Source organism: Bidens hawaiensis, unplaced genomic scaffold (genome assembly GCF_021521415.1).
Source record: "Bidens hawaiensis isolate Kalapana, Puna unplaced genomic scaffold, B.hawaiensis_p1.1 tig00013347_1, whole genome shotgun sequence".
Classification (NCBI taxonomy): domain Eukaryota; kingdom Viridiplantae; phylum Streptophyta; class Magnoliopsida; order Asterales; family Asteraceae; genus Bidens; species Bidens hawaiensis.
This window is the reverse complement of record NW_027492132.1, coordinates 284,054-294,574: the sequence shown is the minus strand read 5'-3', so window position 1 is coordinate 294,574 and position 10,521 is coordinate 284,054. Positions and strand designations below refer to the sequence as shown.

The 10,521-nt window shown below is 33.0% G+C and overlaps 2 pseudogenes across 2 annotated transcripts; one reads left to right on the top strand and one right to left on the bottom strand.

The window, feature by feature from the left end:
• Window positions 1-903: 903 nt before the first annotated feature.
• On the top strand, window positions 904-5,334 carry LOC143543900 (cationic amino acid transporter 2, vacuolar-like; annotated as a pseudogene). Its single transcript, XR_013137163.1, has 14 exons — window positions 904-1,337; window positions 2,077-2,278; window positions 2,361-2,445; window positions 2,530-2,670; window positions 2,760-2,878; window positions 2,964-3,060; window positions 3,139-3,311; window positions 3,400-3,466; window positions 3,547-3,705; window positions 3,785-4,056; window positions 4,158-4,266; window positions 4,370-4,482; window positions 4,593-4,668; window positions 4,969-5,334. The product of XR_013137163.1 is annotated as a cationic amino acid transporter 2, vacuolar-like (transcript).
• Window positions 5,335-5,570: 236 nt separating this feature from the next.
• LOC143543901 (replication factor C subunit 3-like) lies at window positions 5,571-8,704 on the bottom strand (annotated as a pseudogene). The gene is made up of 11 exons (XR_013137164.1): window positions 8,554-8,704; window positions 8,355-8,465; window positions 8,250-8,282; window positions 7,726-7,895; window positions 7,461-7,642; window positions 7,220-7,355; window positions 7,048-7,145; window positions 6,872-6,941; window positions 6,715-6,789; window positions 6,382-6,427; window positions 5,571-5,862 (listed from the first exon to the last, which is right to left on the bottom strand). The product of XR_013137164.1 is annotated as a replication factor C subunit 3-like (transcript).
• Window positions 8,705-10,521: the final 1,817 nt, after the last annotated feature.

The following is a 10,521-nucleotide window of genomic DNA, read 5'->3' as shown; positions in this document are numbered from 1 at the left end:
TTCTTCACTGTCATTATTTTGATTCTTCCACCAATTTGAAAAAAAATTTAGAGTAATTCTTTTCAATTTTCAAAAGTTGCCATCTTCTTGCAGAAAAGATTAATAGGACAAAGGTCAAAATCAATGGATAACACTTGGTTATAACTTTATATGACGATGAAAGCCAAATGCCATTGATAGATTGAGACTCATTAGCGAACTCGTTGGACAATCAAATTTTAACTACCCTCGATTTATTTCTTTCTTCGTTCCTAAGAGGGATGCATGTATAAAATCTTTGGGAAAAAAAATGGTAAGAGATAAAGTTGAAATATTTATAGGATATACAGTATTATATTGTCCTATAACAATGTTATATTGAAATTGTAACCTTGCGGCCTCTGACACAAGTCTTTGCTTTCCCTCCGATTAGCATTTCCTAAACTTATTTATTTAAAACAAAATAACCAACCAAATTCTTCTCATCAGGTGTTCATCGCTTTTCTCATTCGAGTTTTCATAGAAAATATGACACTTTCTTTGATAGCCCAATATAACATCAAGATCTCAAATCTAAACACACATGTCATGTTTGACATGACAATACTTTTTATATTACTAAATTTTATCATTATTAAAAATCAAAAAGATTTTATTTATTGCTTAATTTGTTTTAAACTCAACAAAAATTAAAAAAAAAAAAATCATTACTTGATTTGTTTTTAAACCCAACATCCTTTGAAACCCAAAACTATGGGTACCAAATTGAAACATCCCAAAACCTAATAATGGAACAAGTTAAAGTTTGATTGGATATAAACAAAGCAGATTCCAGACTGGCCCGACCACCACCACCAGTGGGCCCCACTTACCCAATAAAAAACAGTGCTTCAAAAACAGAGCACAAAACACAACCATTCTCACCCTGACAAACACCACACTTCCACCGATACTCCATCTAGGGATCCTCAGAATCTGCCAACAAATCCATCTTTATTCTTAAAGATTCAAAAAGATTCAATCTTTAATCTTTAATCCAAGATTTGAGTTTGGTATTTCATATTTGTTATCACTTCTATGCTGGCAGCTTAAAGTTGCAAACTTTAGAACAAATAACCTTGATTTTGTTCATAATCAGGGTTAATTAACAAAACCCAGTTGGTAATTGTTGAATCTTGTTGGTTATTAGATGGGTTTGGTTTCGGATCCGAATCAGGGGAGTAATAATGATGGAGCAAAATCAGGGTTTAGAAGTTTGGTAAGAAGGAAGAGAGCTGATTCAATTCACTCTAAATCTTCAGACACAGGACATCATCAGTTAGCTAGAGAATTATCGGTTCTTCATTTAATTGCTATAGGTACTTTATGATTTTATTATTGATAAAGTTTGAATCTTTGATTTTGTAACATTCTCTTTTGATTTTGAATGAATTTGATTTTTTTTTAAAGTTTGGATATTTTATGTTAAAAGTGGCTAATTCTATGATTTTATCATAAAATACAGAGAATTATGATATTTTATAGTTTTATCATACATCAAGTTTGGAATCTTTGATTTAAAAAAAATAAAATAAAATAGGGGTTTTGATGTTAAAGGTGATTAATTTTGGGAATATGGAATGAAATGAATTAGGTGTTTGTTCAACATTTTATGATTTTATCATAAAATACAGAGAATTGTGCTATTTTATTATTTGATCATAGATCAAGTTTGATTTTTTTTTTAATTTAGGGGTTTTGATGTTAAAGGTGATAAATTTTGGGAATATGGAATGAAATGAATTAGGTTTTTGTTCAACATTTTATGATTTTATCATAAAATACAGAGAATTATGCTATTTTATTATTTGATCATAGATCAAGTTTGATTTTTTTTTTTAATTTAGGGGTTTTGATGTTAAAGGTGATAAATTTTGGGAATATGGAATGAAATGAATTAGGTGTTTGTTCAACATTTTATGATTTTATCATAAAATACAGAGAATTTTGTTATTTTATTATTTGATCATAGATCAAGTTTAATTTTTTTTTTTAAAAAATTAAGGTTTTTGATGTTAAAGATGATTAATTTTGGGAATATGAAATGAAATGAATTAGGTGTTGGTTCAACAATTGGAGCTGGAGTCTACATTCTCGTGGGGACTGTAGCGCGAGAGCATTCGGGTCCGGCTCTAGCCTTTTCTTTCCTGATAGCTGGAATAGCAGCTGCTCTTTCCGCCTTTTGTTATGCTGAGCTGGCAAGTCGTTGCCCTTCGGCTGGGAGCGCGTATCATTATTCCTACATCTGTGTCGGCGAAGGGTATGTTTTGTTACTGTAATACTTATTCGTGTTGTATAACTTTTTTGGATGTTGATACTGTTATTATTTCTTGATTTTTTAGTCTTGCTTGGATAATTGGTTGGGCTTTGATTTTGGAATATACAATTGGTGGATCTGCTGTCGCCCGTGGCATTTCTCCTAATCTGGTGTGTGCCTTTTACATTATTTAATAAAAGATTTATATGAAAAGATGCTAATTATATACAAAGTTCGTGAATTTCTTCCTTTAGGCATTGCTTTTTGGAGGCCCGGATAGTCTTCCGGCTTTTCTGTCCCGACATACTGTTCCCGGGCTTGATATTGTGGTTGACCCGTGTGCAGCCATTTTGGTGTTTGTTGTTACAGGATTATTATGTGCAGGAATCAAGGAGGTAGTAATTATAGTGTTGTATTTATTTATTAATTCAATCTTTTTTTATATTTTAAAAAGATTCTTAAAATTGATTGTGTTGTGTGGCAGAGTACTTTTGTGCAATCGATCGTGACAACTGCAAACTTATGTGCAATGATATTTGTGATTATAGCCGGTGGATATCTAGGGTTTAAGAATGGATGGGTTGGCTATAAACTCCCTACAGGGTAAATGGCATAAAAAATTTATACTTATAAATGCGCATCAATAAAAACATTTTTAAAATTTTTTATTTTATTTTTTGTGTGATAGATACTTCCCATTTGGAGTAGATGGGATGCTTGCAGGTGCTTCTACCGTCTTTTTCTCATACATAGGGTTTGATTCCGTTGCCAGCACAGCAGAAGAGGTACATATAGTTTAATCAAATGTTGGACTATTTGTCTAAAATAATATTAAGTATTTAAAAAATTCATGAATTTTACAGGTGAAAAATCCTCAACGGGATCTACCGTTAGGAATTGGGGCTGCGCTATCAATTTGTTGCACGTTATATATGTTGGTCTCTGCAGTAATTGTTGGTCTAGTACCTTATTATGAAATGGATCCCGACACCCCTATCTCTTCTGCGTTTGCAAGCCATGGTATTCAATGGGCCGCGTAAGTTAATAAATTTATTTCATCCGGTTATCGTTCTACAAATCTTTTGTTTATTTCCATTTAATATTAATCTTTGATCATTTCACAGGTATATTATAACCATAGGAGCTGTAACCGCTCTCTGCTCGACATTAATGGGCTCACTTTTGCCTCAGGTACTTCTTTTATAATATTAAATGACAATATGTGCATTATGTAATTTTTTTTGACTAACTGAGGTTTTCCTGTCGTGAAGCCTCGAATCCTGATGGCAATGGCTAGAGACGGTTTGCTCCCGTCATTCTTTTCAGAAGTAAACACGCGCACGCAAGTTCCCGTGAAGAGTACAATTCTTACCGGTTTTATCGCTGCCACCCTGGCATTTTTGATGGATGTTGAACAGTTGGCAGGGATGGTATGTAATATGTATCATCCTGTCACTTTTAATAAATTATAAGATGTTTATTATTAATAATTTCTTCTTTGTGTTGCAGGTTAGTGTAGGCACCCTTCTTGCATTCACAATGGTGGCAATTTCGGTTCTGATACTTCGGTATGTCCCGCCAGATGAGGTCCCACTTCCATCTTCACTTCAGGCTGCCATAGATTCGGTTTCTTTGCGTTATAGCAATATTATTAGAACTGATGAAGCCGATGTTGAGGTTAGCAATGGTCAAATTGGCGTTTCTCGGGGGAAAAATAAACGTTCACACAAATAATCCAGATTCAGTCGAATATCCTCTAATTGCTAAAGTAGCAGCTGAAGGTTTATAAATTATAATCCAGATTTATTAGCATTCATATACACTATCTTATTATACAAAAATTGAAGGGTTAATGAGTGTTTTTTTTTTTAAATATTTGCAGCCTTATTTAATGAAAAAAGGAGACGAAAAATTGCAGGGTGGACTATAATGCTTACTTGTGTTGGAGCATTGATTCTTACATATTCAGCCTCAAATCTTGGTATTCCTAGGTTGGTTCGTTTCCGGTTTCTATGTTAACCAGCCTAAAATTTGGACTATGTTTTAGTTGAGTATAAAAATTGACTCCATTGTTGCTGTTGCTTCTGTGAACAGTTATTTGCGGTTGACAGTATGTGGAATTGGTGGAATTCTGTTATTATTGGGTCTAGGTGTTCTCACTTACATTGAGCAGGATGATGCCAGGCACAACTTTGGGCACACGGGCGGTAATACATCTGTTATTTATCTTTTTTTTCTTGCTGGAGATATTCATTGTTTTCAGGCTATAGTTGACTTTTCATGGAAGATTTTGAATCATACTAATTGCTGTGTTCAGGTTTCATATGCCCATTTGTTCCGTTATTGCCGATCCTTTCAATTCTCATCAATATGTATTTGCTTCTCAATCTTGGGTGAGTACTATTGTCATTGTTTATGCATCTTTCTGCCTAGTCAGCATTTGACTTTTGAAAAAGTCAAATATTTGACAAGGGATGAATCGTTAACACCATAAACAACATTGTAATGGGTCTCTTTTGAAAAATGATATAATATAATAATTAAAGGTAACAATTTTGACCCATCTATTTATAAATGGATAGATCAGGCTGTTAAACAGGTCAAAAGATGTAAAATGAAAAAAGATTGTTCATTTCATTAAAAAAAAAGATTAATATTATTATTGGAAGACTAATTTTGTATTAAAACTGTAGGGCGGATACTTGGCTGCGAGTGTCAATATGGCTGTTGATTGGAGTATTTGTATATGTGGTCTATGGGCGGACCCACAGCTCGATACAACATGCGGTTTATGTGCCTGCGTCACATGTGGATGAAATTTACCAGAGCAGTGTAGAATCAGTGCCTTCTTAAGAAGCAGGACAATAAGAAACATGATCAAACTTAGATTGTTTGGCATGTGTTCGCGTTGTGTACCTTGTGATTTAAGCAACCTGTATTATATATATGTGCTTCAGTTAAAAACCAAAGGACATTCATTTGATGTAAATATATTTATACATGCATATGTACTTGTGGAATATTAAGGTTTGTGAAATCCTGTTGTATTATCTTGCTTTCTAATATCGCCAGGTTGTTTATTTTATGAATTATATATACAGTTATTTTGCTATAATTTAATATAAAATAATAAATTGAAATGTAAATACTTTATATATTAAATAAAAGTTACATATATAAAAAGTTTGGGCTCAAGCTCATTTAAAATCAGCTCAAATCGAGCTTTTAACAAGCAGAGCTCACGAGTGGCCCCGCTGGTTTATACCTTCCGAAGAGATGGATTATTAAATGAGAAGGGCTTGTTGGTCAGCTTGACAATACTCATTCAAAACATAGAAGTTGCAATACTCCTCAAACTGAAAGATTGTTTCAAGTAGAAAACAGTACAAATTAAAAACAAAAGCTGAGGGTGCAAAACGTATTTTCAACAATAACAGCTAAAACTAAAACTTCAGAAGCCAACATTGATGAATCCGATACTGTCGGGTCTGAAACACATAACAAGTTCATACAGTGTCTTGGTGGACCTCAACCGAATGCTGCAATCAAGAAGCCTTTGTAAATGCTCATGAACTTGGCTACAAATGCTGCAAATAGCATGTAAAGAAAGATATATCAACCACCTTGTTTTAGTAACTCAACGATTACAAAAAAACTCTTGAAATAACATGAAAAAATAAAATCCCCTTCTTTTCCTGATAAAAATGCAGCATTTCCTCTTTTAAGTATGTCTAAACATTGAAGTTACATATGCAAAACTTGTCATTATAATAAAGACTAATGGCTAACTAATTATTTTTAAATATGTAAGCATGTTAATCGTAGCAATTTACGCCGGATGCATCTGGTAATTATTTTCTTAGTATTGAAGGTGGATTTTGGATCGGTATATTTAATCATGTCAAATATTATCATAAGCATAAACTAATTATGTGTTGTATAACGATTTCAAAAGGTAAACTGCACATGCTAATGATGCTGATCACAAAAGATAAAAGATAAAAGATAAAAGATAAAAGATAGAAGCTTAACTGATTCACAATTCAGCCTAATGCACGCATGTTAATAGCAAATACCGTAAATTACTAATGAGATGCACAACATACCTTCAAGGTGAAAGATAGCTTTCTGTCCGAGACGCATCCTATGTTCCTGAGAAATATAAAATAATAATAAATCAACATTATAGAAACTATTTACTCCATGTGTCTAATTACAAAAGTAACTTCTACACAACTACATATAGTTCAGGAAGATTATTAATTTGTCAAATACCAAGAAATGCCCGGCACTCTTTTAAAAATTGTAACTTCTACAGATAGAAAACCCATAGATATAACATAATGACGGGGAAAATAAGTAGTAAACAGCATAAAAATTCCATAAAAGGAGATATTAGAGTTTTAGGAGTCTTTGATGAGACATTGTCATGAACTTACATAATATGCAGCCCAATGGCAGACCTCATGCTTCAATTCAGCATCCAGTTTCTTCAGCAATTCAAAAAGCAGCCTCTGAATTAACAAAAAACATTCAGTTTTAATTAGAACTTGCTAAAAGATAAAAAAGAGTAATCATGCAACAGGAGGTTATAACCTTTAATATGATTTCAGGAGGGATACAGTTGACAAGCAACTCATACAACTTTCCACGAACTTGAAACAACCTATATCAATAATAAAACCATGTATTAATTTAATGACAGGAATATAATTATAAAATAACTTATACGTACTGTAGAAAGTGTACAAAGAAAATGAGTAAATGACAACCTTTTTGGGCTCTGTTCTTTCATAATGTCAGATGCTATCTCAGTAACATACTGTTCCCAGTCCATTGGAGGAATTACTTGATTATTGTAAAAGGGTACCTATGTGAAAATAATCTCATTTTAACATTGCTTCCAAAACCACACACAAATAAAATTTCAGAATTGATCTCAACTGTTGGACACGACAAGTCTCAAATGACAGTATTGCCCTCCTTAAACTCCGAGCTGAGTTTTTGGCTATACGAGCAGCAAATCCAGGAGGAAGTTGTAACCCCTCTTTCTTTCCAAAAATTCCAAAACTTTCACTATCTGAAATACAAATTCAAGCATATTAAGTTCACTGCAAATTTACACTCTGGATTTTCATATGTTTAATTATAAAACTCCATTTAAACTCAAATTTCAAATACTGACCTCATCTTCTTTTGGTGCATTGATTCTGATATTAAGACAACGAGACCGCACCGCTTCAGTAACCTTTGACGAGCTGTCACAACACAAAATCAAACGGCAAGAGGCACTGTATTTCTCCATTGTTCTTCTTAAAGAATGCTGTGCTTCTCTCGAAAGCTTATCAACCTCATTCAGCACCAATACTGATACAAGATACATAAATAAAAAAGATCAAACGACGGGCTATCACTAACATAAATCAATCAAAGTATACTTTAAAACCAACCTTTGAAACCCTTCTTTCCTTTAGTATCAATTGGTCTGTTCTTTGCCATTTCTTTGATGATTTCTTGAACGACGTACCGGTCTTTAAACCCTGCATCACTAGGGTTCAGTTTCCACATGATGGGTGCTTGATAAAGTTGTGAGTTCCAAATCAATAGTTCTACTTCCAGCCTAAAAAAAAACCATACTTCGTTTCTTAAGCCACAACATATGAACTTAAAAAATGCAGTAAATATATGTATTTCCAGTACTGCAAGTACAAGCATGGTTGTAAAACTCGCACCTAGGCGTCGTTAAATTGAAAATTTTATAATATATGTATATCCGGAAAATTACATATAAATTCCAATATGATTAATCCCGATTAATCACTACATTACTTGACTAGTGCCTAGCGAGTTCTACAACACTGATTACAATTTACAACTCAAGTACTTGAAATGCAGGTTTCAATCTTGCATTAATAAACTGTTTGCATAATAATCAAGTATAGGTATAATTGAACTTTAAAATGAACACACTTACATCCACTTTCCAGCTTTTGTTCTCTACTTTCACCTGTAATAAATTAATCGAATTCAGAAAAATAATATACAAATCATTTTTAATATTAGCAAAAAAAAAAAAAACCTTTTCAGCACTAGCCCCAAACATCTGCCTGAGCAGGGCCATAATTAGGGTTTTCTTGCCGGAACCCGGTGGGCCATAGAACAATAGATGTGGGCAATCTTGCTCGGTGACCTGAAACATACATACATGATCAAAATCCAAGCTTTGTAAATAAAAACCCTAGCTTTTGAAGTTATATAATAATAATAGTAGAGAGTACCAATTTCTTGAGATTTTGAGCAACATCTTGGTGTACAAGAACCTTGTCTAGGGTTTTAGGTCTGTATTTGTCCACCCAGAGCATGATTCAAGATCAGTGGATTGGTATGGTGAAGAACTGGCGGGAAGCGAAGTATGGGGGTTGTTCTTGGAGCCAATTTAATAACAGGGCCCGTTAATATATATATTTATTGGGTTTGGATTGATCCGTGTGGCCTGTTTGATCTTTTTACTATCCATTAACCTCGTTAACATGTTTACAACTTGATTATTATTTATCGACTGTTAACATGTTTAAGAGAAATAGCTTTATAAGTAATTCATGTTCAAGTTACATAAGTATTTGTGTGTGAGGTCGATCACAATTCACGAATAAAACTTTGAGTCGTGATTGGATTGAACAACTCAACTATTAACTCAGGGTTCGTCAGCACATGAAAAAATAATTAACTATTTCAAGTAAATTGGTCCAAGCCAATATCAAACATATGTTATATGTTTTCTTGTTATATATGAATGTTTCAATTCCCTGCAATATCAAGCATATGCTATATGTTTTCTTATCTAATGACTGATTAACTTACTTTTTATGTCTTTCATTTTTCATTTCATGATATATGTTGAGGATAATTGATTTCGGCTGCTAAGGTTTTGATTGTGGGCTAAAGACTTGCAGCTGATTGGTGTTTTAATTGGGCTTAGATATTTGCATTTGGGCTCAAGGCAAGGTCCATGGTCTAGAATACATAAAAATAAACTAGTCTTAATTCATCATCTGGTTCGTCACGCTCTCGATCACTTTCGCCGGTCTTTCATCGTTACTTCATGTATCTTCTTATTTAATATCTCAAGGGTTCTAATCTTCAACGAATGATTTGATCTTCACCGAATGTTCGTCTTCAGTTATACACAACTTTATCGTGTTTCATGTCAGACATGTTCTGGTCATAATTGTTTGTTTTGTTGTATTTATCAGTCTGTATTTCCCTTTAATTGTATTAACGTTTTTTGCTACACTACTTTTTGTAAATCAATTTTATAATGTTGCTTAAAATTGTCTTCAAAAATTGATCCCATATTCCTATTTTTAAACATATTAGAAGCGTAGCTAAAACTTATATATTGATTACATCATGTGATTTTTTAATGATTTAAGATCGAGTTATGAGTTGTACCTAAAAAAACAATTAGTAAAAGCAACTATATCATAAACATCATCCATAATTACCCCACCAACAAAGATTGAAAGAGACATCAATTGTGATTTGAGAACCTGACCACACTTTGTTCCATTTCTTCTATCATCTCTCTTTCTTATTTATATTGGTTCTATATATTACTATATTTTTGTGAGGATATAAATGAGCCCTGTATGAGTATCGCGTATCGTCAGTTTTAATTTGGTACCAACCTTTTGAGATTTTGAGATCGTATAGTACGGTTTGATACAAAATTTTGCTATCGGTGCTGATACCTATTTTTTGTGAATTACGGTATCATTGTTTCCGGTACCAAGCTTAAATAAATCTTAATGAGTACTAATTACTAACTTAACAAAATATTAGTTTGATCAAACAATTTTTCGTCGGATGGTTTCCATTAAAAATAATTGATCAAACAATACAGCTAAAAACAATTTTCAACTCAACCATACGATACCTCAATTTCACTACTCTTGCTTGCTAAATTATGTGCTCGTGTCGACTTACGAGAAACCCTAGTTTTCATCATCATTAATTTTTAATATCATACAATTGAACATAGCAAAATGCGAGAAAAACACGCATATAGAACTGAATTCACCCAAAATTGATGCGTGGTAAGTTTTTATTCTCTCTAAAATTGCACCTTCAATTTAATAAAGTTGGAAAAGCAGTATTATAAACATGGATTTACCTTCTCGCCTTGTACTTGTCTTGCTTCTAGCTGTATTGAACACACAATAAGTTCTTTTTATTAGGTTATACCA